The sequence below is a fragment of the Dipodomys spectabilis genome, unplaced genomic scaffold, assembly GCF_019054845.1.
Source record: "Dipodomys spectabilis isolate Male_0828 unplaced genomic scaffold, ASM1905484v1 ptg000009l, whole genome shotgun sequence".
In the NCBI taxonomy this organism is placed as follows: Eukaryota; Metazoa; Chordata; class Mammalia; order Rodentia; family Heteromyidae; genus Dipodomys; species Dipodomys spectabilis.
Genome location: NW_024870686.1, coordinates 6,962,982 through 6,990,927, shown reverse-complemented (window position 1 = coordinate 6,990,927; position 27,946 = coordinate 6,962,982). Strand labels below are relative to the sequence as shown.

Genomic DNA, 27,946 nt, shown 5'->3' with positions numbered 1-27,946 from the left:
GCAAGCGCTCTACCACTGAGCCACCTTCCCAGCCCTGTTATTACTTTTTTTCTTTCTCTCTTTATTGTGGTATTGATATTTAGATTGGAACTCTGAAAAAAAAGAAGCAAAGAAATAACCAACACTCTAGGGATTGGAGGCATGGCTCCGTTGGTAGAGCACCAGCCAATGAATGAAAGTGTCAGGTACAGAGTTTGAGTCCTAGACTTGGACATAGAAAAGAAAAGAAATGAAAGATTTGAACTCAAGGCCTCGCACTTGCTAGGCAATGCCTTGAGACAAAAAACATGCTTCCAGGGACTGGGAAGGTGGCTCAGTGGTAGAGCGCTTGCCTTGCATGCATGAGGCCTTGGGTTCGATTCCTCAGCACCACATAAGCAGAAAAAAAAGCCAGAAGTGGCATTGTGGCTCCCGTGGTAGAGTGCTAGCCTTGAGCTGAAGAGCTGAGGGACAGCACCAGGCCCAGAGTTCAGGCCCCACAACAGGACCCAAAAAAAAAAAAACCCAAAAAACAAAAAAAAACATGCCTCCAGCTCATATGAGTCTTGAACTACTTCTCACTTCATTAAATGTATGAGTCGGCTTTCCATCACTATAATGAAACAGCTGAGATAATTAACTTACAAAGATAAAAGGCTAGGGCTGGGAAGAAGGCTCAGTGGTAAAGTGCTTGCCTTGCATGCATGAGGCCCTGGATTCGATTCCTCAGCACCACATAAGCAAAAAGAAAAAAGCCAGAAATGGCGCTGTGGCTCAAGAGGTAGAGCGCTAGCCTTGAGCTGAAGAGCTGAGGGAAAGCGCCCAGGCCCAGAGTTCAGGCCCCACGACCGGACCCAAAAAAAAAAAAAAAGATAAAAGGCTAACAGAGTGCTGTGGCTCACAGCTGTAATTCTAGCTACTCAGGAGGCTGAGATCTGAGAATCAAGGTTCAAAGCCAGCCCAGGAAGGAAAATCCATGAGAGTCTTATCTCCAATTAACACCAGAAAACCAGAAATGGTGCTATGGCTCAAAGTGGTAGAGCACTAGCCCTGAGTAAAAGAGCTCGGGTGTAGTGCCCAGACTCTGAGTTCAACCCACAACTATCTGCCCCACCCCCCTAAAAAAAAAGATAGAAGGTCCTTTTCGCTCAGTTGTAGAAATTTCAGTTCAAATCTGTTGACCCTGTGGACCTGTGGCAAGACAGAACATCACAGGAGGAACATATGGAACAAAACTGCTCACCTCACAGCCAAGAAACAAAAGAAAGATAGGAAGAAACCAAGGTCCTCAAATCCTCTATGGAAATCTGTCCACACCATCACTTTCCAATAATGCCACCATGAGCCAAGGTCTTTGGGGGGCATTCGTCTTCCAAATTATAGTAAAAGTCTCCCACTGCTAGGATGGCTCTTTGTTATTTTATTTTATTGTAGTTTTGGTCAGTTGTGGGTCTGAACTCTGGACCTGGCACTGTCCCTCAGCTCTTCAGCTCAAGGCTAGCGCTCTACCACTTGAGCCACAGCGCCACTTGTGGCTTTTTCTGCTTATGTGGTGCTGAGGAATCGAACCCAGGGCCTCATGCATGCATGGCAAGCACTCTACCACTGAGCCACCTTCCCAGCCCCAGATTCTTTTTTTCTTTTTTCCCATTCCTGGGGCTTAAATTCAGGGCCTGGGTGCTGTCCTTAAGCTTCTTTTGCACAAAGCTAACACTACCACTTGAGCCACAGTGCCACTTCTGGCTTTTTCTGTTTATGTGGTGTTAAGGAATTGAACCCAGAGCTTCATGCATGCTAGGTGAGCACTCTACCACTGAGCTACCTTCTCAGCCCCTTTGTTAGTTTAGTCCTATATCTTACTCTCGTGTGTGTGTGTGTGTGTGTGTGTGTGTGTGTGTGTGTGTGTGTGTGTGTGTCTCGGTTGTGGGGCTTGAATTCTGGGCCTGGGCGCTGTCCCTGAGCTCTTCAGCTCAAGGCGAGGGTTCTACCACTTGAGCCACAGCACCACTTCTGGTTTTCTGGTGATTTATTGGAGATCATAGTCTCATGGACTTTCCTGTCTGGGCTGGCTTTGAACTGAAATATCCTCAGATCTCATCCTGCTAAGTAGCTAGGATTACAGGCGTGAGCCACCAGCGTCTGGCTTCTTACACTTTTTTTTTTTTTTGCCAGTCCTGGGGCTTGAACTCAGGTCCTGGGTGATGTCCTTGAGCTTCTTTTACTCAAGTATAGTGCTCTACCATTTGAGCCACAGTGCTACTTCTGGCTTTTTCTGAATAGTTTATTAGAGATAAAAGTCTCACAGATTCTCCTGCCCAGCCTGGCTTCGAAATAAGCTCCTCAGATCTCAGCCTCCTGAGTAGCTAGGATTATAGGCATGAGCCACCAGCAGCCGGCTTTTTTTTGGGGGGGGGGGGCGGGGGTTAGGGTTAGGGTCCAGTCATGGGGCCTGAACTCTGGGCCTGGGTGCTGTCCCTCAGTTCTTCAGCTCAAGGCTAGCACTCAACCACTTGAGCCACAGCCCCACTTCCAGCTTTTTTTCTTTTTGCTTATGGGGTGCTGAGGAATAGAACCCAGGGCCTCATGCATGGAAGGCAAGCACTTTACCACTGAGCTACCTTCCCAGCCCCAGCCGGCTTATTGTTTTACTCTTGCCTATTCAATAAACTAGAATGTCTAATACTTTGGGTAATCAACTATAGTTCTAACTAGAATATATATTTGAAGGAAATGATGAATTCTTTTTTTTTCCTTAGCAGTGTTAGAGATTAAACCTGGGTGTCGCCCATACTAAGAAGGATTTTTTTTTTTTTACTAAGCTATACCCTAGCCTTCTTCCTTTAAAGTACCCTAAAATTCAAACTCTCCTAATCTAAGCAGATCTTACCTCTGACTAAAACCTCTGATAAAGCTGCCCTGTGTGTATCAGACTCTGGTGGAAAAGGGCAAGCCCACAGTTGAGATCTTCTCATGTAGCTTCTTGTTATTATGGGACCTTCTCTCTACTAGTTGTTTCCTTTCCAGTTCTGTAAACAACTCCACCTTAATTCCTAGCATTTGTAGACATGATTCACTATATGACACGCATCCTTGTTGTTTTGACCACTATTTACCACTATTTTTTCTTCTTTCTTTCTTTCTTTCTTTTTTTTTTTGGTTGTGAGGCCTGAACTATGGGCCTGGGCTCCGTGCCTCAGCTCTTCAGCTCAAGGCTAGCACTCTACCACTTGAGCCACTTCTGGCTTTTTCTGCTTATGTGGTGCTGAGGAATTGAACCCAGGGTCTCATGCATGCAAGGCAAGCGCTCTACCACTGAGCCAACTTCCCAGCCCCTTTCTTCCCTTTCTTTTGTTTTCTTTTTCTCTCTTTCCTTCCTTCCTCCTCCTCTTTCTTTATGCTAGTACTGAGACTTGAACTCAGGGATTCTCTGGCACAGTTTTTTTGCTCACAAATGGCACTTGCCACTTGAACCATTCCTCTAGCTCCTTTTGACCATATACTTACCTACACTGTTATTTGTTATGAAAAATTATAAGCATGTACCTTAAGACTGATTTTTCTTGTGTGATCCTTTATGGTCAGGGCCATGACTCTCAGTAGGAAAATATGTCAAGAATGATTTAGTTTTGTCACTTTGAGCTCTTTGATATGTAGAGTGTTTATTTTGACCCCTTTTATCAATACCACCTACAAGAAAGTCAGTAACTGAATTACCCACAACCTCTAGTTCTTTGGTCCTTGAGGTAGAGAATAGAAGGAATGATAGAAGGAAAATCTTCTGTTTCAGCAGAACACTTACAAGCAAGAGGGACAAAGAGGGAAAGGTGGGGTTTATGACCACCTGTTTACTACCAGGATAATGATGCACCCTCAGGTGAGGTGGGCTTTATTGGCTTTCTCTTCTGTAAAAGGGAACAATTAGTGTTCCCATAGCAGCGTTCCTAAGACAGAATAACTAGGGTAAAGGATCTTGCCCAGAATGCCGCTCAATAAACAACTCTTAGTATTATTCATTTTCTTTTTTTTTTTTTTTTTGGTCCGGTCCTGGAACCTGAACTCTGGGCCTGGGCGCTGTCCCTCAGCTCTTCAGCTCAAGGCTAGCGCTCTACCACTTGAGCCACAGTGCCACTTCTGGCTTCTTTCCTTTTGCTTATATGGTACTGAGGAATCGAACCCAGGGCCTCTGGCATGCAAGGCAAGTGCTCTACCACTGAGCCACCTTCCCAGCCCCTCATTTTCTTTTCTTTTCCTTTTTCCTTTCTCTTTCTTTATTCCTCTTTCTTTCTCATGATTCTTCTGCTCTGTCTTCCAAGTGCTAGTATTAAAGGTATGAACCATCATATGCCTTCCCCTTCCTTCCTTCCTTCCTTCCTTCCTTCCTTCCTTCCTTCCTTCCTTCCTTCCTTCCTTCCTTCCTTCCTTTCTTCTTACCAGTACTGGAGCTTGAATTCAGGGCCTGGCACTCTCACTCACCTTTTTTATTCAAGGCTGGCCCTTTACTACTTGGGCAATGCTTCCAGTCCAGCTTTTTGCTGGTTAATTAGAGATAAATGGCTCATGGATTTTTCTGCCCTGGCTATCTTCAAACCCTGATTCTCAGATTTCAGCCTCCTGAGTGGCTAGGATTATAGGCCTGAGCCACCAGCACCTGGCTCAGGACTATTCATTCTCAAATCATTACAATAATTTTTTTTTTTGGGGGGGAGCTGGTCATGGGGCTTGAACTCTGAACCTAGGCACTGTCCCTCAGCTCTTCAGCTCAAGGCAAGCGCTCTACCACTTGGGCCACAGCGCCACTTCCAGTTTTCTGGTGGTTTATTTGAGATAAGATTCTTGGGGGGGAGAGCGGGGAGGGGGGGAATGAGGGGGCATGGGAAGGTGGCTCAGTCACGGAGTCTCATGGACTTTCCTGTCCGGGCTGGCTTTGAATCGGCAATCCTTAGATCTCAGCCTCCTGAGTAGTTAGGATTACAGGTGTGAGCCATCAGCGCCTGGCTTATTACAATATTCTTTTATTCCAACAGTTTAGTTGTGAAAACCTCAGAAATTATTAATCCAGTTCTATTCTTTACTTCTAAAAGAAGGAAAAAATATGTTAGACCTGTTCAAAGCCATTCTTCACACTCTTACTCCAACACCAGGACATTCGTGCTTCTCACATTGAAAGCCAGAAACCTGCCCATCACTGTGAAGATACACAGACCAGCAGAGCTGGCTGTGGCAGCTGCTCAGGATCTCTGGATCTGTGAAGCTCAGGTTATATTTAGCTCTGCACACTCGGGGACAGATAAGGCTGCCACACTGCTTCCTTCCAGTGTGACAGGAGCCACAGTTTGTCTGCCGGACCAACTCCTCAAGGGTATCCTTTGAGTGAATACAAAATGTTTTAGGTGATAGAAATGAGAAATGTCAATCTGACCATTACATATTGTATATATGTATTGAAATAAGACATGATACCTCATAAATAGGTACTCATAAATAGGTGTGTGTGTGCATGCACGCATGTCTGTGCATACATGCATGTGTGTGTGTGTGTGTGTGTGTGTGTGTGTGTGTGTGTGTTTGTCCTGGGCTTGAACTCAGGGCATGGGCACTGCCCCTGAGATTCTTTTTTTCTCAAGTCTAGTGTTCTATCAGTTAAGTCATAGCACCACTTCTGGCTTTTTCTGAGTGGTTTATTGGAGATAAGAGTCTCACAGATTTTCCTGCCTGGGCTGGCTTCAAACCACCATCCTCAGGTCTCAGCCTTCCAAGTAGCTAGGATTACAAGTGTGAGCCACCAATGCTGGGCTAAATACATACAATTATTATCCACCAACAGAAAAATAAAAAAGCCAAGCATGCTGGTATAAATCTGTAATCCCACAAGTCAAGAATAGGGGGAGAGACAGGCAACGGTGGCTTATGCCTGTAATCCTAGCTACTCAGGAGGCTGAGATCTGAGGATCGCAGTTCAAAGCCAGCCCGGACAAGAACGTCCATGAGACTCATCTCCAATTAGCTACTAGAAAACCAGAAGTGGTGCTGTGATTCAAGTGGTAGAGCACTTGCCTTGAGCTGAAGAGCTCAGGGACAGCGCCCAAACCTAGAATTCAAGACCCATGACCAAAAAAAAAAAAAAAAAAAAAAAGAATGGGGGAGATAGGAAGAGGCTAGTCTGGACAAAAGGTTAGTGATACCCTATCTCAAAATAAACCAGATTCTCAGTTCCAGTGGTGAAGGAAGGAAGGAAGGAAGAAAGGAAGGAAGGAGAGAAAGTATGATGGTTCATACCTTTTATACTAGCACTTGGGAGGCAGAGAATCATGAGTTTAGCCTGTGCTACACAGTGAGACATTGTCTTGGAAAGGTAGAGAGTCTGAGACAGTGGGGCATTAGCTTTGAAACAAATCCCTGCCTCCAGACACTTCAACGTGAGCTCATTCTGGAGATCCTCTATAACCTCATGATCTGTCCACATAAAACATGACAGCACAGTGTAAAGAAGAAGCAAGAACAGGCCCTACACCCTTGTATCCTCACAGTGAGCAGTCAGTATGCCGCTGATGCTGAAGGTGCATGGGCCAAAACCTTCCTCCAGTCGGGGGAAGCTCCCATCCCAAGGCAAGGAAAGAGCTCCCAGGACAAGAGGGAAGTTATCTGGAGGCAGATAAGTGACAAAGATAAGGAAGTTTGGTTTGTCATTAAGGGGCTTGTCATCTGCAGCTATACTCCATTCCAGGCCAGTTCCCATGCAGTGGCCTGATAAATGAAAGAAACGATCAGGTTTTTGGTTTTTGTGGCAATATTGGGCTTGAATCCAGAGCCTGGTGCTCTCGATTCTTTTTCATCCAAGGTTGATGTTCTACCATTTGAGTCACAGCTCTACTTCTGGTTAAAGAAAAGGGTATCTCAGGGGCTGAGAAGGTGGCTCAGTGGTAGAGCGCTTGCCTTGCATGCATGAGGCCCTGGGTTCGATTCTTCAGCATCACATAAGCAAAAAGAAAAAAGCCGGAAGTGGCACTGTGGCTCAAGTGGTAGAGCACTAGCCTTGAGCTGAGGAGCTGAGGGACAGCGCCCAGGCCCAGAGTTCAGGCCCCACGACTGGACCCAAAACAAAACAAAACAAGAGTATCTCAGATTTCTGTGCCCATGCTGGCTTCCAACTGTGAGCCTCAGAACCTCCTGAGTTTAGGATTACATGTATGAGCCATCAGCACCTGGCTGGTTATCAGTATTTTTAATATTAATTTTCTTAGCTAAAAATGAAAACAATAACAAAAGGAAAGAAAGGCCAATACCTATGTGCATCTGATCATATAAAATAATGCTTATTGAAAAGAACTCCAGGAAATGGAAACAAGAGAGGTTTTTCTTTGTTTTTTTTTTTTTAAAAAAAAAAAACAGGCTAGGCACCGGTGGCTCATGCCTGTAATCCCAGCTACTCAGGAGGCTGAGATCTGAGGATCTCGGTTCAAAGTCAGCCCAGGCAGGAAAGTCGGAGACTCTTACCTTCAATTAACCAGCAGAAAAACCAGAGGTGGTGCTGTGGCTCAAGTGGTAGAGCGCTGGCCTTGAGCTGAAGAGCTCAGGGACAGTGCCTTGGTCCAGAGTTCAAGCCCCAGGAGAAAAACAAAACACCTGCTTTTTCTTAAAAGGAGGAGGGAGAGAGGGGAGGGGAAGGGGGAGTTAGGAAGACAGGCAGCAGCAGCCACAGCAGTGAGCAGTGGTTCACTCCTGTAATCCCAGCTACTCGAGAGGCTGAGATCTAAGGACTGCTGTTCAAAGCCAGCCCAGACAGGAAAGTCCATGAGACTCTTATCTCCAATTAACCACAAAAAAAATCTAGAAGTGGAGCTGTGGTTCAAGTGGTTTAAGCCCCAGGATTGGCGAGAGAGAGGGGGCTAGGAAGGGGGAGATGCAAGACTAAATTTCTGCAATTCAGTTGTAGGTTAAGCGTAGCTGCCTTGAGTGGAAAGCTGGCAGGCAGTGATGCACCCCCCATAGTAAAAGGACCCCCAACAGCATACAAAGTTCCTTGCTGTTGGGGCTGGGGGCAGAGCTCCATGGTAGAATGCAAGCATGCCTAGCCCAGAGTCCTTCCCAGCACAGCACAAAGAGAACAGAGAGTGTGGGTGGGGGAGTGAGGTGTGTGTGGGGGAGAGGGTTCCTGTGATTTATCTCGTCTTGACTAGCATCAGGAGTGGCATCAGTCCTGCTTTAGCCTTCCATTGATTCATCCCTGACCTTTCTGCCTTCACTTATCTCCTAGCTGGAATGCTGTCTCCAGCCATCAGCCATCACCGCTCCCTGGCAGCTCAGATAACCTGCCCTATACACAGGCTTTCCCAGTAAACACTCACCAGAGAAAACCCAGGCCCTGCCTTGCAGCCCCTTCCCCTCCCTTCACATTCTGCTCTCAGCTGCTGGGTAATGCTGCCTGCTCTAGCCCAACTCCTTGTGAGACTAAGTGCTTTGTTCTTGTCCTTGTGGCTCAGGCTGTCTGGCCTTGCCGCCCCTGGCTTGCCACCGTATCCCTCTTATCTGTCAAAGTCAGTCTGATGTCCAGATCTTCATGGAAGACTCAGTCCCTGTAGCTGAGCACCTGCGATGTCTGCTGGAGGCTGGGAAGAGACAGATAGATGATGGAGGAGTGGCTAGGAGAAAAGACTATAATATCCAGAAAAAGAACAAAATATCCAAAGGGTGGGGGTGGGGTGGGTTGGAGAAGCCCATCCAGAATAAAATCCAGAATTTGAAAACATCCAAAAACGCTGGCACCAGTGTCTCAGGCCTGTAATCCTTACTACTCAGGAGGCGGAGATCTGAGGATTGCAGCTGGAAGCCAGTCTGGGCAGAAAAGTCCCAGTGAAACTCTTCTCCAATTAACTACCCCAAAACCAGAAGTGGTGCTGTGGCTCAAGTGGTAGAGCGGTAGCCTTGAGCACAAAGAAGCTCAGGGACAGCGGTCAGGTTAAAGCCCCCAAACTCAGTCTCTCTCTCTCTCTCTCACACACACACACACACACACACACACACACAATCCAAAAACTAATAGAAAAATTCCAGAAAAAAAAAAGAAGTATCTAGCTCCAGAGTCCTGACCTTCCTAGGATTTTCAGAGCGTGAGTATTAACTGTAGTTTCCTTGCTAAGACTCTGAGCTGCCACCCAAAGGGCGGAGCTTAGTGGGTGTCTGGGCTGGGCTGCCCTGCCCTAGGCTTAGACATTGGTTTCCACAGGAATCCCAGGATGGAAAAGGAAGCAGGGCAGACAGAAAGCCTATGTGTCCACAGCCTTCTCCTTAGAACCTATAAGCACATAAATACAGATTTTTGTTTTGTTTTGTTTTTATGCATTGTTGTTTTCTTATTTTTTGTTGTTGTTTTTTACCAGTCCTGTTGTTGTTTTTTTTTTTTACAACAGTCCTGTTGTTTTTTACCAGGCCTGGGCACTGTCCCTGAGCTTCTTTTGTTCAAGGCTAGAACTCTATCACTTGAACCACAGCAACACTTCCAGCTTTTTCTGTTTATGTGGTACAGAGGAATCGAACCCAGGGCTTCATGTGTGCTAGGCAAGCACTCTACCACTAAGCCACCTTCTCAGTCCCTCTTACTTGTTTTTTGAGACAGGATCTCATTTATATAGCCTAGGCTGTCTGCAAACTCACTATCTTTGTGCCTTTGCATCTAGGATTACAGACATGAAACCAATTCTTTTCTTTTTCTTTTCTTTTTGTCGGTCATAGGGCTTAACTCTGGGCCTGGGTGCTGTCCCTCAGCTCTTAAGTTCAAGACAATCACTCTACCACTTGAGCCACAGTGTCACTTCCAGTTTTCTGGTGGTTTATTGCAGAGAAGAGTCTCACGGACTTTCCTGACAAGGCTGGCTTTGAACCGTGATCCTCGGATTTCAATGTCCTTAGTAGCTAGGATTACAGGCGTGAGCCACTAGCACCCGGCAACACACTGTTTTCTAAATACCTGTGAGTGATCAAAAATCAAGCTATTGATGGGCACTAGTAGTTCATCTCTATAATCCTAGCTACTCAGGAGGCTGTGATCTGAGGATCAGGGTTCAAAGCCACCTTGGGAAGAAAACTCTACATGACTCTATCTCCAATTAACCAGAAAGAAACCAAATTGGAGATGTGGCTCAAGTAGTAGAGCACCAATTGGGTACAAGAAAAAGCCCAGCAGAAGCGCTAGACCCTGAGCTCAAACCCAATGAAGCATGCAGACAGCTTAGGGTTCCTAGTCGTCAGGACAGTGGAGTTATCTCCAAATGTACTAGGTTTCTGGTAAGACTGGATCTGCCCATTTACAGAAAAATCACCAAATGGCTGGTCAAAGTCTCACTAAAAGGGGGTGAGTAAAGATATCCATAAAATTCCTGGGGCCAGACAAGCTGATGTCTATCCCAATAACTGGGAGGTTAATCCAGCGAGCAGAGCACCTCATCCAGTGCCCAGGCATAAGGAACAGAGATGATGACCTCTTGGTCCTACGATCAGTTTGAGACTCTCCAATCTCTACAAGGAGCAATTCATATAGCATGCCTAGCAAACTTGGCCATGTGCAGATACACATCTGTGACACAAGTGACATCTGTCAATCCCTGTGTGTCAGAGTTCAAGCCAAATGGAAGATAGCCCACACCTAACCCTGTCTTGAATCAAATGCCAACCAGAGCAAGCATGGGGCTCTGGAGGCTTGCTAGAGCCGGTTGCTCCCTTACAGTGGATCTTGCTTTCCCGTCAACAAAAGATATCTGTCATTTCATTGTGCTTTCTGTCTGGCTTGAATTTTTCTCTTGTCAAGACAAAAGAATTGAGTGTTACTGTATGACTTTCCAGTAATAGCGGTGCAGCTACAGGTGGGGAAAAGATATCCGAAGGAAAGCAGGTGGAGGAAGAGCTCATGAAAAATGGCAGCCACCATTACCTTAAAAAGATGGCAGAGGACATGTGGGAAGTTCAGTTGAATTTGGGTGAGAGATTAGAGCAGCATCTGTGCAAACTGGACCAGTGTGACTCCCTCCTACCTGAACACATGGCGGTTGGTATAGGACTAGCAAAAGGATAGATTAGTTAGGACCCAGGTCCCCTGGATAGCATTTTGGCTTGGTAAGTGGGAACCAGATTCAAGAGACAACATTATTGCAAATGAGTTTCCAGTAGGACACTCTGTCCTCCCTAGTCATTTTTAGCTCCTCAAGTTCCATTCTATAAGATGGGGGTAGGGTGCAGAAGGGTCCTGATTGGAAATTAACTAACCAGGATGTTACAGCATGTGACCAACACAAACATCACCTTCCAAATGCCTAATTATAATAGGGGCAGCCAATCAGAACATAGCCCACCTACACTTAGCCACCTCGACAGAGCACAGGCCTGCCTTTGACCCAAGGTACTTCACTTGGGAATGTTGTTTGCACTCATCTTTCTCTGTGCACTTTTTTGGTAGAATTCCTGAGGCAAGAACCCAAAAGGGTTCATAGCAGCAGTGTGAAGTCTCAACAGTAGAAGGGGTTGCCGGCTGCTGCACCATGATACTAGCAGCCATCGCCTGCACAAGACTGCAACCTTAGTGGTCTCTACCAGCAGCAGAGCCAGAAGGAATGGGACATCAGTAGGCTCTGTCCACCTCAAAGAGCATCAGAAATACATAGCATTAGGAGCAAGGATACAAGGCAGAAGAGAAGTGGAGTGTTTCTTGGGAATGGAATTAAGGACATGGGCAAAGAAGAATCCAACAGTCAGAGATCATTTGGATGACAGTGGCATCAACTCCACTCAGCCAGACTGTGTGCCCAGCAGGTCGACCAGATGGGATGTCTCATTGGGAAACTCAGGGAAACTCAGAGAAGTCTCTGTATTTTAATTTTCTCATCTGTTGCTCTGGAGTTAGGTAAAATTCCTTGCTTTGAGCTGCTGACGCAAGTTTGAACGTGATAAATGTGATAAACCCTCCTCAGAACTGGCTGTGGAAAAAATTGCTTCCATTTCTTCCCCGTTGTGTTTATCTGGATATGGGCAAATGACTCCCAGAATTTTGGAACATATCAAATGAGTGTCATTAATGTGTAGGGGAGGGGGGGGTGAAGGAATGAATGAAAAATAAATGAATCAATATAGAAAGATTGAACTTACAGGAGCTGCTTGGAAGAGTTGAAGATGCCAGATGGCATCTTTGTTTTGATAAATCTTGTAGTCATAAGCAAATTCACAGATGTTAATTAAATGTGAACTGATACCTTTTCTTTAAAAACACTGGACAGGTAGGGGCTGGGAAGTTGGCTCAGTGGTAGAGCGCTTGCCTTGCATGCCTGAGGCCCTGGGTTCGATTCCTCAGCACCACATAAGAAAAAAGAAAAAAGCTGGAAGTGGCGCTGTGGCTCAAGTGGTAGAATGCTAGCCTTGAGCTGAAGAGCTGAGGGACAGCGCCCAGGCCCAGAGTTCAGGCCCCACGACCGGACCCAAAAACAAAAAAAACAAAAAACAAAAAAACACTGGACAGGCTAAGCACTTGTGGCTCATGCCTATAATCAGCTCCTCAGGAGGCTGAGATCTGAGGATCATAGTTCAAAGCCAGCCTGGGCAGGAAAGTTGGCAGGTCTCCATCTCCAGTTAACCATCGAAAGGTCAGACTGGAGGTGTGGCTCAAGTGATAAGCACCAGCTTTGAGCAAGCAAGCCAAGCGAGAGAACCAGGCCCTGGAGTTCAAGCCTCTGAACAGGCACACACATACACACACACACACACACACACACACTCTCACTCACAAACTTAGGAGCCAGGTGAGATTGCTAGGGAATGATGGAAGGCCATAAGTTAACCAGAGAGGGATGACCTAACTTTGTTAATGCCATTAAGGATCCATTTCCTAGTTAATAACCAACACGCCATCACAGACTCCGAAAATGGAGATGCCAGCCCTCCTTCTGGATTCTCCCAAGTATCTGAATCCTCACAGTGGTCAGCAGGGATTACTGGGGACATCAGCAATCCAAGGCACTTTTTAACCCCCAAAGTATTTATATGAACTTAAGGAAAATTAGTGATCATGTCTCCTTAGTTACCTGCGAGGGAAGTCAAGAGCATGTGCTGACTGCTCAAAACACCTCAAGGATTTCATGTACTTTTATCACTGTGACCGAAACACCAGAAAGAACCACTTAGAGGAGGAGAGATTGATTTGGCTCACAGTTTCAAAGGGTCGATCCATGGTTGCTTGGCTCCCCCTGGACTTGGGCAGACTATCATGGAATGGGCAGATGTGGAGGAAGACACTGTTCCCTCGTAGTGGACAGGAGGCATGGAGAGAGGAGGGGACTGGGACCCAATCTATCCTTCAGTAACTAACATTCCTCCAGTTACCTCCTTCCTCCAGGGAGGTCCCACCTCTGAGGTCTCTAGAGCCTCCCAAAAGAGCTCCAGCACCTGTGCACTGAGCACTCAAGGGTGAGCCAAAGGGGGATATCTCAAGTCAAAGCTAAAACAGCAGTCCAGGCAGGGCCTTGCTTATGTTCAGACTCTTGACAGGAAGAACAAAGTCACCCCATACATAGCTAGAGAGCTTCGCTTAGTGGAAGGAACTCTAGGGATTTTTGAGTTGTCATTTCTTCTTTAAATGCAATTTAAAAAAAAAACACTAATTAGTGTATATTCTGCTACATTGAAGCTCGTCTTGCCACATCTCACTGTGAAATTAAACAAGTGATTGTAACTAACAAGTCCAAGTTACATATGGAAAAATCCCATTAAATAGAACTGCTCAGGCCAATGGCTTCAGCACAGTCTCTGCCGTTTAGTCTGAACAATGAAAAGGATCCCAGCTGAGCGCTACCGAGTGGTACTTCATGCCTGTAATCCCAGCAACTTAGGAGGCTGAGCTCTGAGGATCATTGTTCAGTACCAGCCTGGTCAGGAAAGCCTGTGAGACTCTTATGTCCAATTAACCAGCAAAAAGCCAGAGTGGAGGTATGGCTGAAATAGTAGAGTGCCAGTCTTGAGCAAAAACGCTAAGAGACAGTGAGCAGGCCTTGATTTCAAGCCCCAATACTGGCATGAAGCAGGAGGAGAAGGAGGAACAGGAGGAAGAGAAAGTGGAGGAAGAAAAGGAGGAGGAGGAGGAGGAAGGAGAAGTGGAAGAGGAAGAAGGAGGAGGGAGAAGGTAGAAGGGAGGAGAAGAAGCTGCTGTTGGCCCTGGGGCTTGGGCCTGTCTTTAGCTAGTGATCTACCCCTTGAGCCACAGTTCCACTTCTGGATTTTTGTCCTGCTTAGTTGGGGATAAGAGTGTCAAAGACTTTCTTTCCTGGGATGGCTTCAAACCATAATCCTCAAGTATCAGCCTTCTGAGTAGCTAGGATTACCTAGCTACTCAGCCACCAAAGCCTGGTTTCAGCTCTTGATTGTTGCAGAACAGATCACTCCCAGAACTTCACAGGTCAAAACAAGCTACATGCTCTCATAGCTTGGTAGGCCGAGAACTTCAGAGCTTTCTGCTGTGAACCCGTTTATTTCAGGTAACCGTGGTCAGCTGGGGGTATGCCTCCAGTGGGCTGTGTGGTGCAGCTGCAGCTTCAGTGGGCTCATGGTACTGTCAACACAGCACACTCCATGGAAGCCCCACCAGAGTCAGGCTTGAAGCTGGCTTCGCCTCTCAGGAGAAATATTCCAGAAGGTCAAAGCTTCTTGTGTCCTTACCCAGTGGTTGCTGATGACTGCTCTGTGCCACTCTGATGTCAAGCCTGTCACTGAGGCCAAATGAGATCTATCTGCCACCACTTCCAAAGGGGAGAAGAAGCAAGATTTTGTGGCTCTCTAGAATGGTGAAGAATGGAAGGGATTTTTGTTGTTGTTGTTTTTCCCCAACAGAAGCAGAGCACCTGCTCATGGGTTCTTCCATTCCTCTCGTTCTTTCAGCAGCAAAGAGGAGTCTAGAGAGATGCAAGCAGGTCCTGAATACATCCTCCTAACCTCTCTTAGCGAGGGAAGGATATTTAAACCCCTGGGGCCTCCTTGTGAGCTACTTTCTCCATATTGAAACTCTTTCTCAGGCTTCTTGCCCTAAGCTTTTGTTCTCATCTACAAATTCTTTAGTGTGTGTGTGTGTGTGTGTGTGTATGTGTGTGTGTGTGTGTGTGATTGAATTTAGATTCACACTTGCTAGGTGGTGTCTCTGCCACTTGAACTACATCCTCAGCCCTTTTTGCTTTTTCAGATAGGATATTGTGTTTTTCCACTTGAGCCAGCCCCAGACCATGCTCTTCCTACCTATGCCTTCTACATAGATGGGGTTATATATTAACACTCTTGCTGACATTTTCCCCCAGGCTTGTCTCAAACTGAAATACTCTCAGTCTCTACCTACCCTATAGCTGAGATTATAGGCATGAAATCACTACACCAGGCCTCATCTGCAAATTATTATCATTTTTTCTTATTGATGGTACTAAGATTTGAACTCAGGGTGTCGAGTTTGGAAGGAAAGCTTTTTGTCACTGAGACATAACTCTAGCTCTTTTTTTGCACTGATTAGTTTTCTGCCAGGGCACACCAATGGACTGGGATCTACCTATTTTAGACTGACATAGCTGGAATGACAGGTGGGTTCCACCAGCAGCCAGCTCAGAAACTTAGCTAGTATGTGTTCTGGTTCCCACGAAGCAAGAATGAAGGCCATCCAACCATTGCACAAGAGATGCTTATTACCCTCAGTCCTAGGGTGAGCTAGACCCTGAGGTATAAAGGAGAAGGTAGAAAAATGTGGACACCACAAACAAAACCAACCAGACAGTAAAAACAGCCAAGCACATGACAAATGCCTTTTATTTTTGTGTGAGTAACAGGGCATGGACTCTGGGTGATTTGCATTCTCGCTAAGCTTTTTTTATTCACTGATGGGGCTCTACTCATTGAGTCATACCCTCAATCCAGATTTTTGCATTTTTGTTGTTGTTGTTGGGGTTTTCTTCTGCTAGTTATGAAAATGGAGTCTCAAGGACTTTTCTACCTGAGCTGGTTTTGAATTGTAATCCTCCTGAGTAGCTAGGGTTGCAGGTGTGAATCACCTGTACCACCTTATGTACAATTTTTTTTTTCAGTCATGGGGCTGGAACTCTGGGCCTGGGTGCTGTCCCTCAGCTCTTCAGCTCAAGGCAAGCACTCTACTGCTTGAGCCACAGCACAACTTCCCATTTTCTGGTGGTTTATTGGAGAGAAGAGTCTCCTAGACTTTCCTGCCCAGGCTGGCTTTGAACTGTGATCCTCAGATCTCAGCCTCCTAAGTAGCTAGGATTACAGGCATGAGCCACCAGTGCCAAGCCAAGTATCTTTTAGAAATAAAACCTATTCCAGGTGCCAATGGCTCACATTTTATAATCTTAGCTACTTTGGAGGCTGAGATCTGAGGATCAAAGCTCAAAACCAGCCTGGGGAAGGAAAGGCCGTGAGACTCTTAGCTCCGATTAATCACCTAAAAACCAAAAGTGGAGCTGTGGCTCCAAGTGGTAGAGCATTAGCCTTGAGTAAAAGAGCTCAGGGACAGTGTCCATGCCCTGAGTTTAAGCCCCATGAGAAAAAAAAGAGTGGAAGCTAATCATTTAGCTTCATTTATAGATGAGGAGAGAGTCAGGCCTGAGAGGTTAAATGATTTATCCAATGGCACACAGTGACATTCAACCACCTCACAATGCTGCATGTGCTAGTCCTCTAGAAATATGTGTTAGGCTGACACAACTTGATGGAACTCCACAGGGCTTGTTTTCCAAAGAAAATTGTACCATTTAGAGAAATACAAATAAACTTCCCTAGATGTTGTGTTAAAAAAAATTAAAGCCACTCAGCAGCAGAGCTTGTGTGTGATGTAGTGCGCTCACAGTGTGCTTTAAAAGGTAGCAAATATAGATGAGTTAAAAAAAAAATTAAAAATCCTTTTCTGGGTTGGAAAGGTGGCTCAGTGGTAGAGTGCTTATCTTGTATGCATGAGGCCCTGGGTTTGAGTACTCAGCATAACAGAAACAGAAAAGGCTGGAAGTGGTGCTGTGGTTCAAGTGGTAGAGCACTAGCCTTGAGTTGAAGAGCTAAGAGACAGTGCCCAGGTCCAGAGTTCAAGCCTCATGACTGACAAAAAAAAAAAAAAATCCTTTCCCTGAGAAGAAAAGAAGCAAGACACACTTCTGGATATATCCAGAGAGGTTTCTTGAAGGTGTGGTTTTCCCAGAAGCCCCTTTTTTTTGGGGGGGGGGGTCCGGTCGTGGGACCTTAACTCTTGGCCTGGGCGCTGTCCCTCAGCTCTTCAGCTCAAAGCTAGCACTCTACCACTTGAGCCACATCGCCACTTCTGGCTTTTTTCTTTTCTGCTTATGTGGTGCTGAGGAATCGAACCCAGGGCCTCATGCATGCAAGGCAAGCGCTCTACCACTGAGCCACCTTCCCAGCCCCAAGAAGCCCTTTCTTTATGCCTCCCATTTAGATAAGGTTAGAGTTAAGAGTAGGAGTCTGGGAAAGGAAGCTTTGGGATGGAAGCTGGTCACCACACAAAGGCCCCCGCTGACCTGCAGCATCCCAGGCCCCTGTGTCTTACTTCGCACTTTTGCAAAGGACCTATTCTCTGGGGAAGCCAGTCTGGCAAATATATGAAAAAGAGCTATAAAACTATTTGTCTCCTTTGACCCAATCTTCCTGATTTTGAAATTTACCCCCAAGGAAATAGGCAAAAAAAAAAGAAAGAAAGAAAGAAAGCAAATAACACAAAAATGTTTACAGGAACATCATTCGGGACAGTGGGAAGATCCCATGTGACTCAATGCCCAAAGTTGGGAAAAGGTTATGCACACTGTGGTACTAGAGATAGTAAAATGTTATGTTGCCATTGAAAGGTACTGCAAAGCCAGGTGCTGGCAGCTCATGCTTATAATTCTAGCTATTCCACGGGAGGAGCTCTAAGGATCTTGGTTCAAAGCCAGGCAAGGGCAGGAAAATGCACGAGACTCTTATCTGTAATTAACCAGCAAAAAGCCAGATGTAGAGATGTGGGTCAAGAAATAGAGAACTACCGTTGAGAGGGGAATAAAAGTTCAGGGATAGTATCCAGGCCCTGAGTACAAGCCCTAGCACTAGGGGGGGGGGGGGGAAAAGGAACTGAATTTTCAGAGCAGGCTGAAACATAGAAGTGTTCATGGGTGATAATGTTAAGAGAAAAGAGAAACTTGAAAAAAAAAAAGAAGTCCTCTCTGGCTACAAAAATAAATCAATCTGCTTGCACATTGATAAAGATCCGAAACATCAGAATGTGGAGAAGAGCTGGGACTCTAAATTTATGGATTTTTTTTTTTCTTCGAAAGTTCAAGTACAGTGAAAATAGTAAATTTTGGTTTGGGGCTAGAGCGGAACACAGACTCATCACCCACCCCTTTTGCTCTTGGTAAAGGATTTCCTAATGCCACAGCTTAGGAGATGTAAAAAGAGCTGTGTGGAAGGGAAACAGTGCTCAGAGTTGGGGGGTTTAGGGGCAGGGGGAGACCTGGCCTGCCAGGATGAGGCCACATTCATGTACCCCCACTGCAGGGGAGATTATTCCAGGAAAATAAAAATCTTGAAAAGGTTGAGAATGTCTAACCTGCAAATGAAAAACCTGTGGGAGATTCTAGAAGCTCCATTCCAGCCTTGGCAAGCATTTTGGAGGAAGTCTGGGCTGATGGGGTTCAGGAAGCACCTAGACCTATGATAGAGGTGTCTCAGAGCAAGGTTCAAGTCAATATAAGGATTTGATTCAAAAATGGCAAAGGAAACCAGGCAACCATAGATAAGATTTGAGGATTCAAGTTGGAAGTCAGCCCAGGAAGGAAAGTCTTGAGTCTCCCATAAATCACCAAAAGGCTGGAAGTGAAGCTGTGGCTCACATAATAGAGCATCAGCCTTGGGCTGCAAAGCCAAGTGAAAACTCCAGGTCTTGAGTTCAAGCCCCAGTACTCACACACACAGACACTCTGTCTCTCTCTGTCTTTGTCTCTGTCTCTGTCTCTCTGTCTCTCTCTTTCTCTCTCTCTCTCACATACACACACACACACAGAGGCAGAAAGTACCACTAGAAGCAGATAAGCAAAGCATATAGGGCTCCATTACATCAACAACCATGACAAGACCTTCTAATTGACTTTCACCAACTTGAGCAGGCTTTATATTTCTCCCGAGGGACACAGAGTCACTGATAAGAAAGCCTATGGTAAGAATGGAACCGTCAGCCCTTCATATCAGAAGGCAATTCTCTCCTTTCCCCAGACTGGTATGGATGTGTGCCAAGTGGTACCAGGTGAACTGCACACAGCCACAGATATGAGCTGTTGAGTTTTTTTTTTTAATGTAATTTTTTTTTCTGGTCCTGGGGCTTGAACTCAGGGCCTGGGCTCTGTCTCTGAACCTCTCTGTGCTCAAGGCTGGTGCTCTACCACTTGAACCTCAGAGCCACTTCCAGCTTTTTCTGAGTAGTTTATTGGAGATAAGAGTCTCATGAAAGCCAGGGGACAGTTGCTCATTCCTGTAATCCTAGCTACTCAGGAGGCTGAGATCTGATGATCGTGGTTCAAAGCCACCCTGTGCAGCAAAGTCTGTGAGACTCTTACCTCCAGTAAACCACCAGAAAACCAGAAGTGGTGCTGTGGCTCAAGTGTAGAGCGCTAGCCTTGAGCTGAAGAGCTCAGGGACAGTGCCCAGGCCCAGAGTTCAAGTCCCATGACTGACCAAAAAAAAAAAAAAGAAAAGAAAAGAAAGAAAAAAAAAAAGAGTCTCATGGACCTTCTTGCCCAGGCTGGCTGTGAACCATGATCCTCAGATCTTAGACTCCTAAATCACTAGGATTATAGGCATGAGATATTGGCGTACAGCTTCCATGTAATTTTTTATGTTTTTTTATTGTAAAAATACTGTACACAGGGGTTACAGTTACATGAATAAGGTAATGAGTACATTTCCTATCACGCATTGTTAACTCCTCCTTTGTTTTTCCCCTACCATCCCTTCCTTCCCCACCTCTCCAACTCCTCCCCTTCCCCCAAGCTGTAAAGTTTGTTTCAAAATAGTGTCTTTGCACATCTCATTGTTACAATGAGTCAACCTGTATCCTTATTTCAGCATTTTGTTATTTCCCTTCCCCTCCCCAAATTAGAAAAATGTATATACAAGATGCAGGGCACTGACATCAAATATAGTGAAAACAGGGGTTCCATACCATGGGGGAAGAACATACAAATAACAAAAAAATCACATAGTACATTATACATACATTAAAAACAATAGCAAGAAAGAAAAAAACCACTTGTATCCCTGTCTTGGGGTTCATTTCACTTACCATCATCTTATATGGTCACATGTACATAGCTTTTGACCTTTTCTGCTTGTCCTAGACTTATACTAGTTATTGCAAATTAGGGAAATCATGGAACCTATGTTTCTTTGGGCCTGGCTTACTTCACTTGATATAAGTTTTTCCAAGTCTTTCTATTTCTTAACAAATGGGGCGATGTCATTCTTTCTGATGGAGGCATAGAATTCCATTATATATCACATTTTCTTGATCCATTCATCTACTGGAGGCATTCCATGTAATTTTTATTGTCCAGAAGTCAGAATGGTCTGTAACCTTTGACCTCAAGTATGTGTCTTTCATCTACCTATTTGTGTCTTCCAACTATTGTGCTAGGCCTTTGGAATGTGCAAAGAAGTAAAAAGCATGATCCCCACCTTCAAGAAAACCATTAACATGGGCTGGGAAGGTAGCTCAGTGGTAGAGTGCTTGCCTTGCATGCCTGAGGCCCTGGGTTCGATTCCTCAGCACCACACAAGCAAAAAGAAAAAAGCCGGAAGTGGCACTGTGGCTCAAGTGGTAGAGCGCTAGCCTTGAGTGAAGAGCTGAGGGACAGCGCCCAGGCCCAGAGTTCAGGCCCCATGACCAGACCCCCCCCCCCAAAAAAAAAAAGAAAAGAAAAAGAAAACCATTAACATGATTTTTTTTATATTGAGAAACTGTACCAGTAAATAAAAGGTGATCATATGTCTTTTGATGATATGTATTAATGTATAATTATATATGAATGACTTCAGAATCTCCACTAAATTACATATATATGTGTGTTACATTATGTGTATTACCTATATTGTCAAAAGATATTAAGTATTCCTTAAACTTACTTTATTTTTATTGACAACTAAAATGGTGTGAAGAGATGCTGTCATTTTTTCCCCTTTTTTATTTTTATATTTTTTGCCAGCCATGGGACTTGAACTCAGGGTGTGGGTGCTATCTCTGACCTTTTCTTGCTCAGAGCTAGTGTTATACCACTTTGAGCCACAGCTCCACTTCTGATTTTCAGTGGTTAATTGGCAGTAAGAGTCCCATGGACTTCCTTGCCCAGGCTGGCTTTGAATCAGGACCTGATCTTAGCCTCCAGAGTAGGTAGGATTATAGGCTTAAGCCACCTGTGCCTTGCTTCCCCATCTCTATATTTCTGGATGTAAATCTTCAGTCTACCAGTCACAGCTTTTGCTAAGATATTTGTTCAATGCTATTGGCCAAGCTTCCCTAGGAGCAGCGAATGAATTAGGACTTCATCTCTTCATGGGATATGTAATGTATCACCTCTTCAAGGGATATTTGATAATTCACCTCTTCATAGGCTATGTAATAATTCACCACCTCTTCATGGGATATGTAATGCACTACTTCTTCATGGGATATATAATATGCCACCTCTTCATGGGGTATGCAATATATCACTTCTTTATGAGATATGTAAATACCACCTCTTCCACTTTAAAAGTGTGGCCAAGAAAATTTTACAATAAGGTGCACTCAATTTTATAAAGAATAAATAGCTTCAACATGATAAAAGTTCTCATCATTGAATTCCGATAGTGGTAGCACTTAAAGAAAGATTCAGTCACTTATTAATTCAATAATTATTAAAAACTTACTAATTTAATGTAATTACTTATTAAAAACTTACTATAATATAGGGTATAGTAGGAGGAAGGATAAGAAGAGAAGGCAGAGGAGAGGAAAGGGAAGGAGAAGGAAGGAAGAAGAGGAGAAAGAGAAGGGGGAGAAGGTAGAATGTTCCTGAGCTTGTAGAAATCAGTGTACAGGCAGAAATTACACTCGTAGTGGTCCCCAGTGTCTTACATTGTAATCCTAGCTACTTAGGAGGCTGATTTCTGAGGATAGCAGTTTGAAGTCAGCTTGGGTAGGAAAGTCTGTGAGACTCTTATCTACAAAAAACAATTTAAAAAGCCAGGAGTGGAGCTGTGGTTCAAGTGGTAGAGCTCTAACCTTGAGCAAAAGAAGCTCAGGGCAGTGCCTAGGCCTAGAGAGAGGAGACAGGGAGGGAGAGAGGGAGAGAGGGAGGGAGGGAGAGAGGGAAGAAGGAAGGAAGGAAGGAAGGAAGGAAGGAAGGAAGGAAGGAAGGAAGCAAGCAAGCAAGCAAGCAAGGAAGCAAGGAAGGAAGGAAGCAAGGAAGGAAGGAAAGAAAGAAGGGAGGGAGGGAGGGAGGGAAGGACAAGGTGAAGCTCCAGAGGGACTGGAATCAGGGCTGGCTGCTTCAGACTCTCTGCTTGAAACAGGCACTTCAGGAAACCTGTATCTATCAGAAGAGCTGAAGCTGGAGATTTCTGCCCAGAGGAGGAAAGACACAAACAGGACATTGCCAGGCACAGAAACTGACACCCCAAATCCTGTAAATTGCCAGGCACTAGTGGCTCACACCGATAATCCCACCTACTCAGGAGGCTAAGATCCTGATGATCCTAGTTCAAAACCAGCTAGGGCCGAAAAGTCCTCAAGACCCCATCTTTAAAATAACCATCAAAGCACAGGACTGGAGACATGGCTCAAATGGTAGAGTACCAGATGAACAAGCAAGCCAAGCAAGTGTTAGAGAAGTCTCGAGTTCAAACTACAGTACCAGAGGGGGGAAATCCCTTAAATTGAAGACCTAACACTCACCTCTCAGATGCCTTTGGAGCACATCCTGTCTGTCTTTACAGTTTCTCCCCAGAGCCTAGAGCAGCATTTGGGAGCTCTGTGCATTGAGTGAACACACATCTGGTTCTAAGAAGAGCTCTCCTACTTTGCGAGGGATAATTGATAACTTCATTCATTGTATACCCATTTCCCCCCCCCCCCCCCCCCACACACACACTCCAGGCTTTCCGTCAACTGTTAGAGATCCTAAGAAGACAGGAATACCTCATTGTGACAGACAGCTGTCATGGATGTCCCTCCCCCTTGGTGAATGCTCCCGGGAGAGCAAGGATGCCACAACCATCACCTGGACAAATCAAAGAAAACTGTGGATTGGCTCAAAAGTTGTTCCAAGTCCCTCCAGGGACACGTGTTTAATCTCAAAGTGGGATATTTGTGGGAGGAGCGCTCTGTAGGCGCCATGGCCAGCACAGACGCCAATGTACGGTAGGAGGTTTGGATTTATGATGCCCTGTCTTCCAGACTCTCATCCTGCACTTTAGGTCAGCTAAGTGCTGAAGAGCTCTGCGGGAGGGAGGGGGGACAGTAAGTGTGGATGGTGCTCTAACTGAAGCCAGATGGGCTGGTAGGTAAGCTGGCAACTCTGTACCAGGCAGGCCAAGGGGCTGAGTTTGTCTGCGAACTCACTTAACCCTCAGAAGTCTGGAATCCAAAACACTGACCCTTTGCTGTGTTGTCTCACTTGCTTTTTATATGCACTTAGATGACAAGGAAGCCGGAAGAGAAATCACTTAGGACATACTTCAGATAGAAAGAAATGAGATCTGTAAATCTGCTTTTGATGTCCAACCTGCTTCATAGTCTAGGGTCTTGGGGAAAAAAGATCAAGTACCAGGACCATTCTCAGGGGTGTAATTCACATACATCTCAGTGTGAAATCTTCCAGTGAAAGACAGAGGATAGAAAACTTTCCTGTGTGTTTACAGAGTGAGAAAATCCTGAAGCCAGGAAAATTTGGACAGTTAATAGTAAAATAAAGACATCTTCCTTGTAGAACCATCAGCACTACACTTTTAACAGAAAAAAAAAACCCTGTATTTATTTATTATTTATTTATTGTACCAATAGTGGGGCTTGATCTCAGAGCCTGAGCACTGTCCCTGAGCTTCTATGCTCAAGGCTAGAGCTCTACCACTTGAGCCATAGCACCACATCCAGTTTTTTTGCTTCTGTGGTGCTGAGGAATCAAACCCAGGGCCTTATGCATGCAAGGCAAGCACTCTACCACTGAGCCACCTTCCCAGCCCTCCACTTTCAGCTTTTTAAAAATTAAGTTAAATTTATTTTTTGTCAGTTGTGGGGCTTGAACTCAGGGCCTGGGTGCTATCCCTGAGCTCTTTGGCTCAAGTCTAGCACTCTACCACTTTGAGCCACACCGCCACTTCCAGTTTTCTGGCGGTTAACTAGAAATAAGAATCTCACTGACTTCCTTGCCAAGGCTGGCTTCAAACCATGATCCTCAGATCTCATCCTCCTGAGTAGCTAGGATTATAGGCATGAGCTACTGGCATCCTGCTAATTCCAGCTTTTTTTGGTAGGTAACTGGAGATAAGAGTCTCATAGCCTTTCCTGCCTGAGCTGGTTTGAACTGTGATCCTCAGCCTCCTCAGTAGCTAGGATTACCCTCATGAGCCACCAGCACCTGGCTTTTTTTATTAACATTGCAATTATTGTATTATTATTGCAATGATGCTGTTCTTTGGTGTGATAGCAAAGACTGACATATGACAAATTTATATAAGAAATACTCCTAGCCAGGCGCCGGTGGCTCACACCTGTAATCCTAGCTACTCAGGAGGCTGAGATCTGAGGATCATACTTCAAAGCCAGCCCAGGCAGGAAAGTCCATGACACTCTTATCTCCAATTAACCACCAGAAAACCAGAAGTGGTGCTGTGGCTCAAATAGTAGAGCACTAGCCTTGAGCTGAAGAGCTGAGGGGTAGCGCCCAGGCCCAGAGTTCAAGCCCCATGACCAACAACAACAACAAAAGTACTCCTGTAGAATTTCCAAAACTGAATATTCACTGCTTCGGTTGCTATTTATTTGTATAAACACTGTCCGTGCTGTAAAACTAGAACTAGTTTCAGGAACAGTTGACTAAATCCACCAGAGACTTGCCAGGAAGATGTTAACATGACTAAAATATAAAAAGCTGAAGACCAGGTCTGTGCAGGAAATCCATTTCCCAGTCTCAGTCATTCCCTTAGTTACTATCTGTGGTTCAGGCTACCCTGAGACAAAGCTGGCTGAAAGATGGGGAGAGGCGAAGGGCAGGTTTGGTGACTTGGGGATTATTAACGGAACCCTTACATAGATCTCATTAGAGATCTGTGATTTTATTTTTACATCTGGCCCTGTCGTATGTCAAAAGTTACCAATTACTTTCATGAATCCCCTGACAATTTTTATAGGAGTCCAAATAATGCCTCTTCCTTTTTAATATTCCCTATTTAGCCATTAGATTTTGATGGATTGATTTTAATTTTTAATCTCGAACACATTCTATATCTTAGGTCAAGGAGCAGGAAAGCCATTTTGCAGTTAATGAGTTTCATTGTTTTGTATAATACAGCCAGCAGTGGTTTATTTAAATTGGGCAAATATTAACAATATAAAGATAGGACTTGTTTGCTTTCAATCCTCTCCATTGTATTTATGGCATGCGGCAAAAATTTGGTGATATGTTTTTTTAAAAAGTGGCGGGGGGGGGGGGGGGGGGAGAAAGACCAGTAACACATTGTTATCATCATTTCCCTAAAGGACAGATTTGTGGAATGGGGGGCAAGGGTACCCACAGACAGCTGTAATATGAGGAGGTGCTGAGCAGGCCTCTGGACTCCATTTATCTTCCTATAAACACAGTAAATGGCAGGTCCTGCTATTTCAAATATCCCCTGCAGTCCTCAAGGCTGAGCATGTTTATGGCTACCCCTTGAAGATTACAAAGCACTTCTGGGGAACACTTCTTAACTAATCCCTCCAGGCAGGGCTCTAAACCAGTTGGTCAAGATTGACTGGCAGATTTGTAATGGAGAGGCAGAAGGAATGTGAAGAACTTGGGTCTGTGATAAAGTCCCTGCCTTGGCCACTTACTAGTTGAGAGTGACCTGGGGCCAGTTACCTGCTCAAAGCTTCAATTTCTCTGCCTCATATTTATTGAAGGGTGATTGTTAAGACTGGAGCTACAAGTAAAAGGCTTAACTACCACAGATGGTATCAAAGGCAGCCGAGGTCAGTGGGAAGGAGCCCTCAGGTCCTCAGTAAGTGTGTGTGCACATGCACACTTGCACACACTCCTCAGCATCCCTCTCCCTCTCCAACAGGAGGCTAAAAAATGTTTGTTTCTGAACCCCCATTTTCCTGCTAATAGTGAGGTTCAGAGAGCTACTAAGGCCAGGTCCTAGCAACCCCACTAACACCCAACTCCACCCCATACAATCAAGACCCTTGAAATTTGGCACCCTTGGTTTCAGCCTGGGCTTAGAACATGCAGGTCCTGCAAATAAGAGGTTTGGGAGGGTTCCCAGAAGAAACATTGCGAATTTGAGAACGCTGCGCATTTGCTAGCTTCCAGGAAGATATGGTGCCCATGAATGATCAGGGTCTTGGCCAGTTTCTTCTTTGCAGTCTAGGTGTGAAATTTTCCCACAGCAAATGGGAAATGTGCAGGGCTGCAGGGCTGCAGGTCCAGGAGACAGGCCAAGAAGGCCTGTCACTCCTGGAGACTCCACAGAGGGATGATGCAAGTTAGGAATGTGACTTTTCTGTGTTTGTGCTGGTACTGGGGTTTGAACTCAGGACTTAGGCACTATCCCTTAGCTTTTTCCAATCAAGAGTGACACACTACCACTTGAGCTGCAACTCTACTTTCAGCTTTTTGCTGGTTAGTTGGAAATAAGGGTCCCACGGACTTTCCTGCCAGGGCTGGCTTCTAACTGTGATCCTCAGATCGCAGGCTCCTGAGTAGCTAAGATTACAGATGTGAACCACCAGGGGTGGGCTAAGAAAGAACACTTTTATAGACTTTTATAGACTTCAGCTTCTTTCACCACTCCCTCTGTCCCAGTCCTGGGACTTGAACTCAGGGCCTCAGTACTGTCCCTGAGCTTCTTTTGCTCTAAGCTAGCATTTTAGCCATAGCGCCACCTCTGGCCTTTTCTGTTTATGTGGTAGTGAGGAATCAAATCCAGGGCCTCATGCATGCTAGGCAAGCACTACCACTAAGCCACATTCGGCCCTTCAGCCTCTTTTCTTGCCTCTAACAAATTAACACTATATCTTCAGAATGGCTCTTAATCCTAAACCTAGCACTCTATGATCTGTGCAGGTGTGTTGGTTTTATAGAATAAGAGGTACTCAGACAACTCCTAACAGATTCTGATTCAGGAAATAGGACCTGTTTAGAGGTCAGAGACTCAAGACAGATGATCTGGCTTCACCTCCCAGCCTCCCAGCTCCCTCAGTGTGGGTGTGAGCAAGTCACCCCTTGTCTTCCTCTGTTTTCAATTCCTTCATCTATAAACTTAAAATAATAACAGCCACCTGCCTCGTAGGGTTGTTGATAAGATGAAATGAGTTATTGCTATTAAGCATGCGTGAAGTTCAGCATTTGATATTTTTAAGAACCTGTAGATCCTGGGACACAGGCCAGGTGCGGGAATCAATCACTTTGCTACAGACTACTTCTAGTCACTTTCCAATCACTAGACTTTCATGTAATTTCAGAAGTTGAACTGGGAGATACCCAGACATCAAAGAGCAAACTTTTGGCAAGCGCTGGATCACCGATGAGAAAGATAAAAATTAGGAGGCAATGCTTTGATCACTCCTCCGATGGATACATTTATGAAACACTGGACAACTTTCAAGGTAAACCATTGAAGGCAAGAAGTCAAAAAGCATAGAAGGAAAATCCAAACAACAGAATTTCACATAACAAATCAC

The 27,946-nt window shown here is 45.1% G+C and overlaps 1 long non-coding RNA gene across 1 annotated transcript; it reads right to left on the bottom strand.

Annotated features, from left to right (window-relative positions):
* Positions 1 to 128: 128 nt before the first annotated feature.
* LOC122127767 lies at positions 129 to 25,244 on the bottom strand. The gene is made up of 3 exons (XR_006151279.1): positions 25,233 to 25,244; positions 12,863 to 12,873; positions 129 to 201 (listed from the first exon to the last, which is right to left on the bottom strand). It is a non-coding gene; the product is annotated as an uncharacterized LOC122127767 (long non-coding RNA).
* Between the last annotated feature and the right edge of the window lie 2,702 nt (positions 25,245 to 27,946).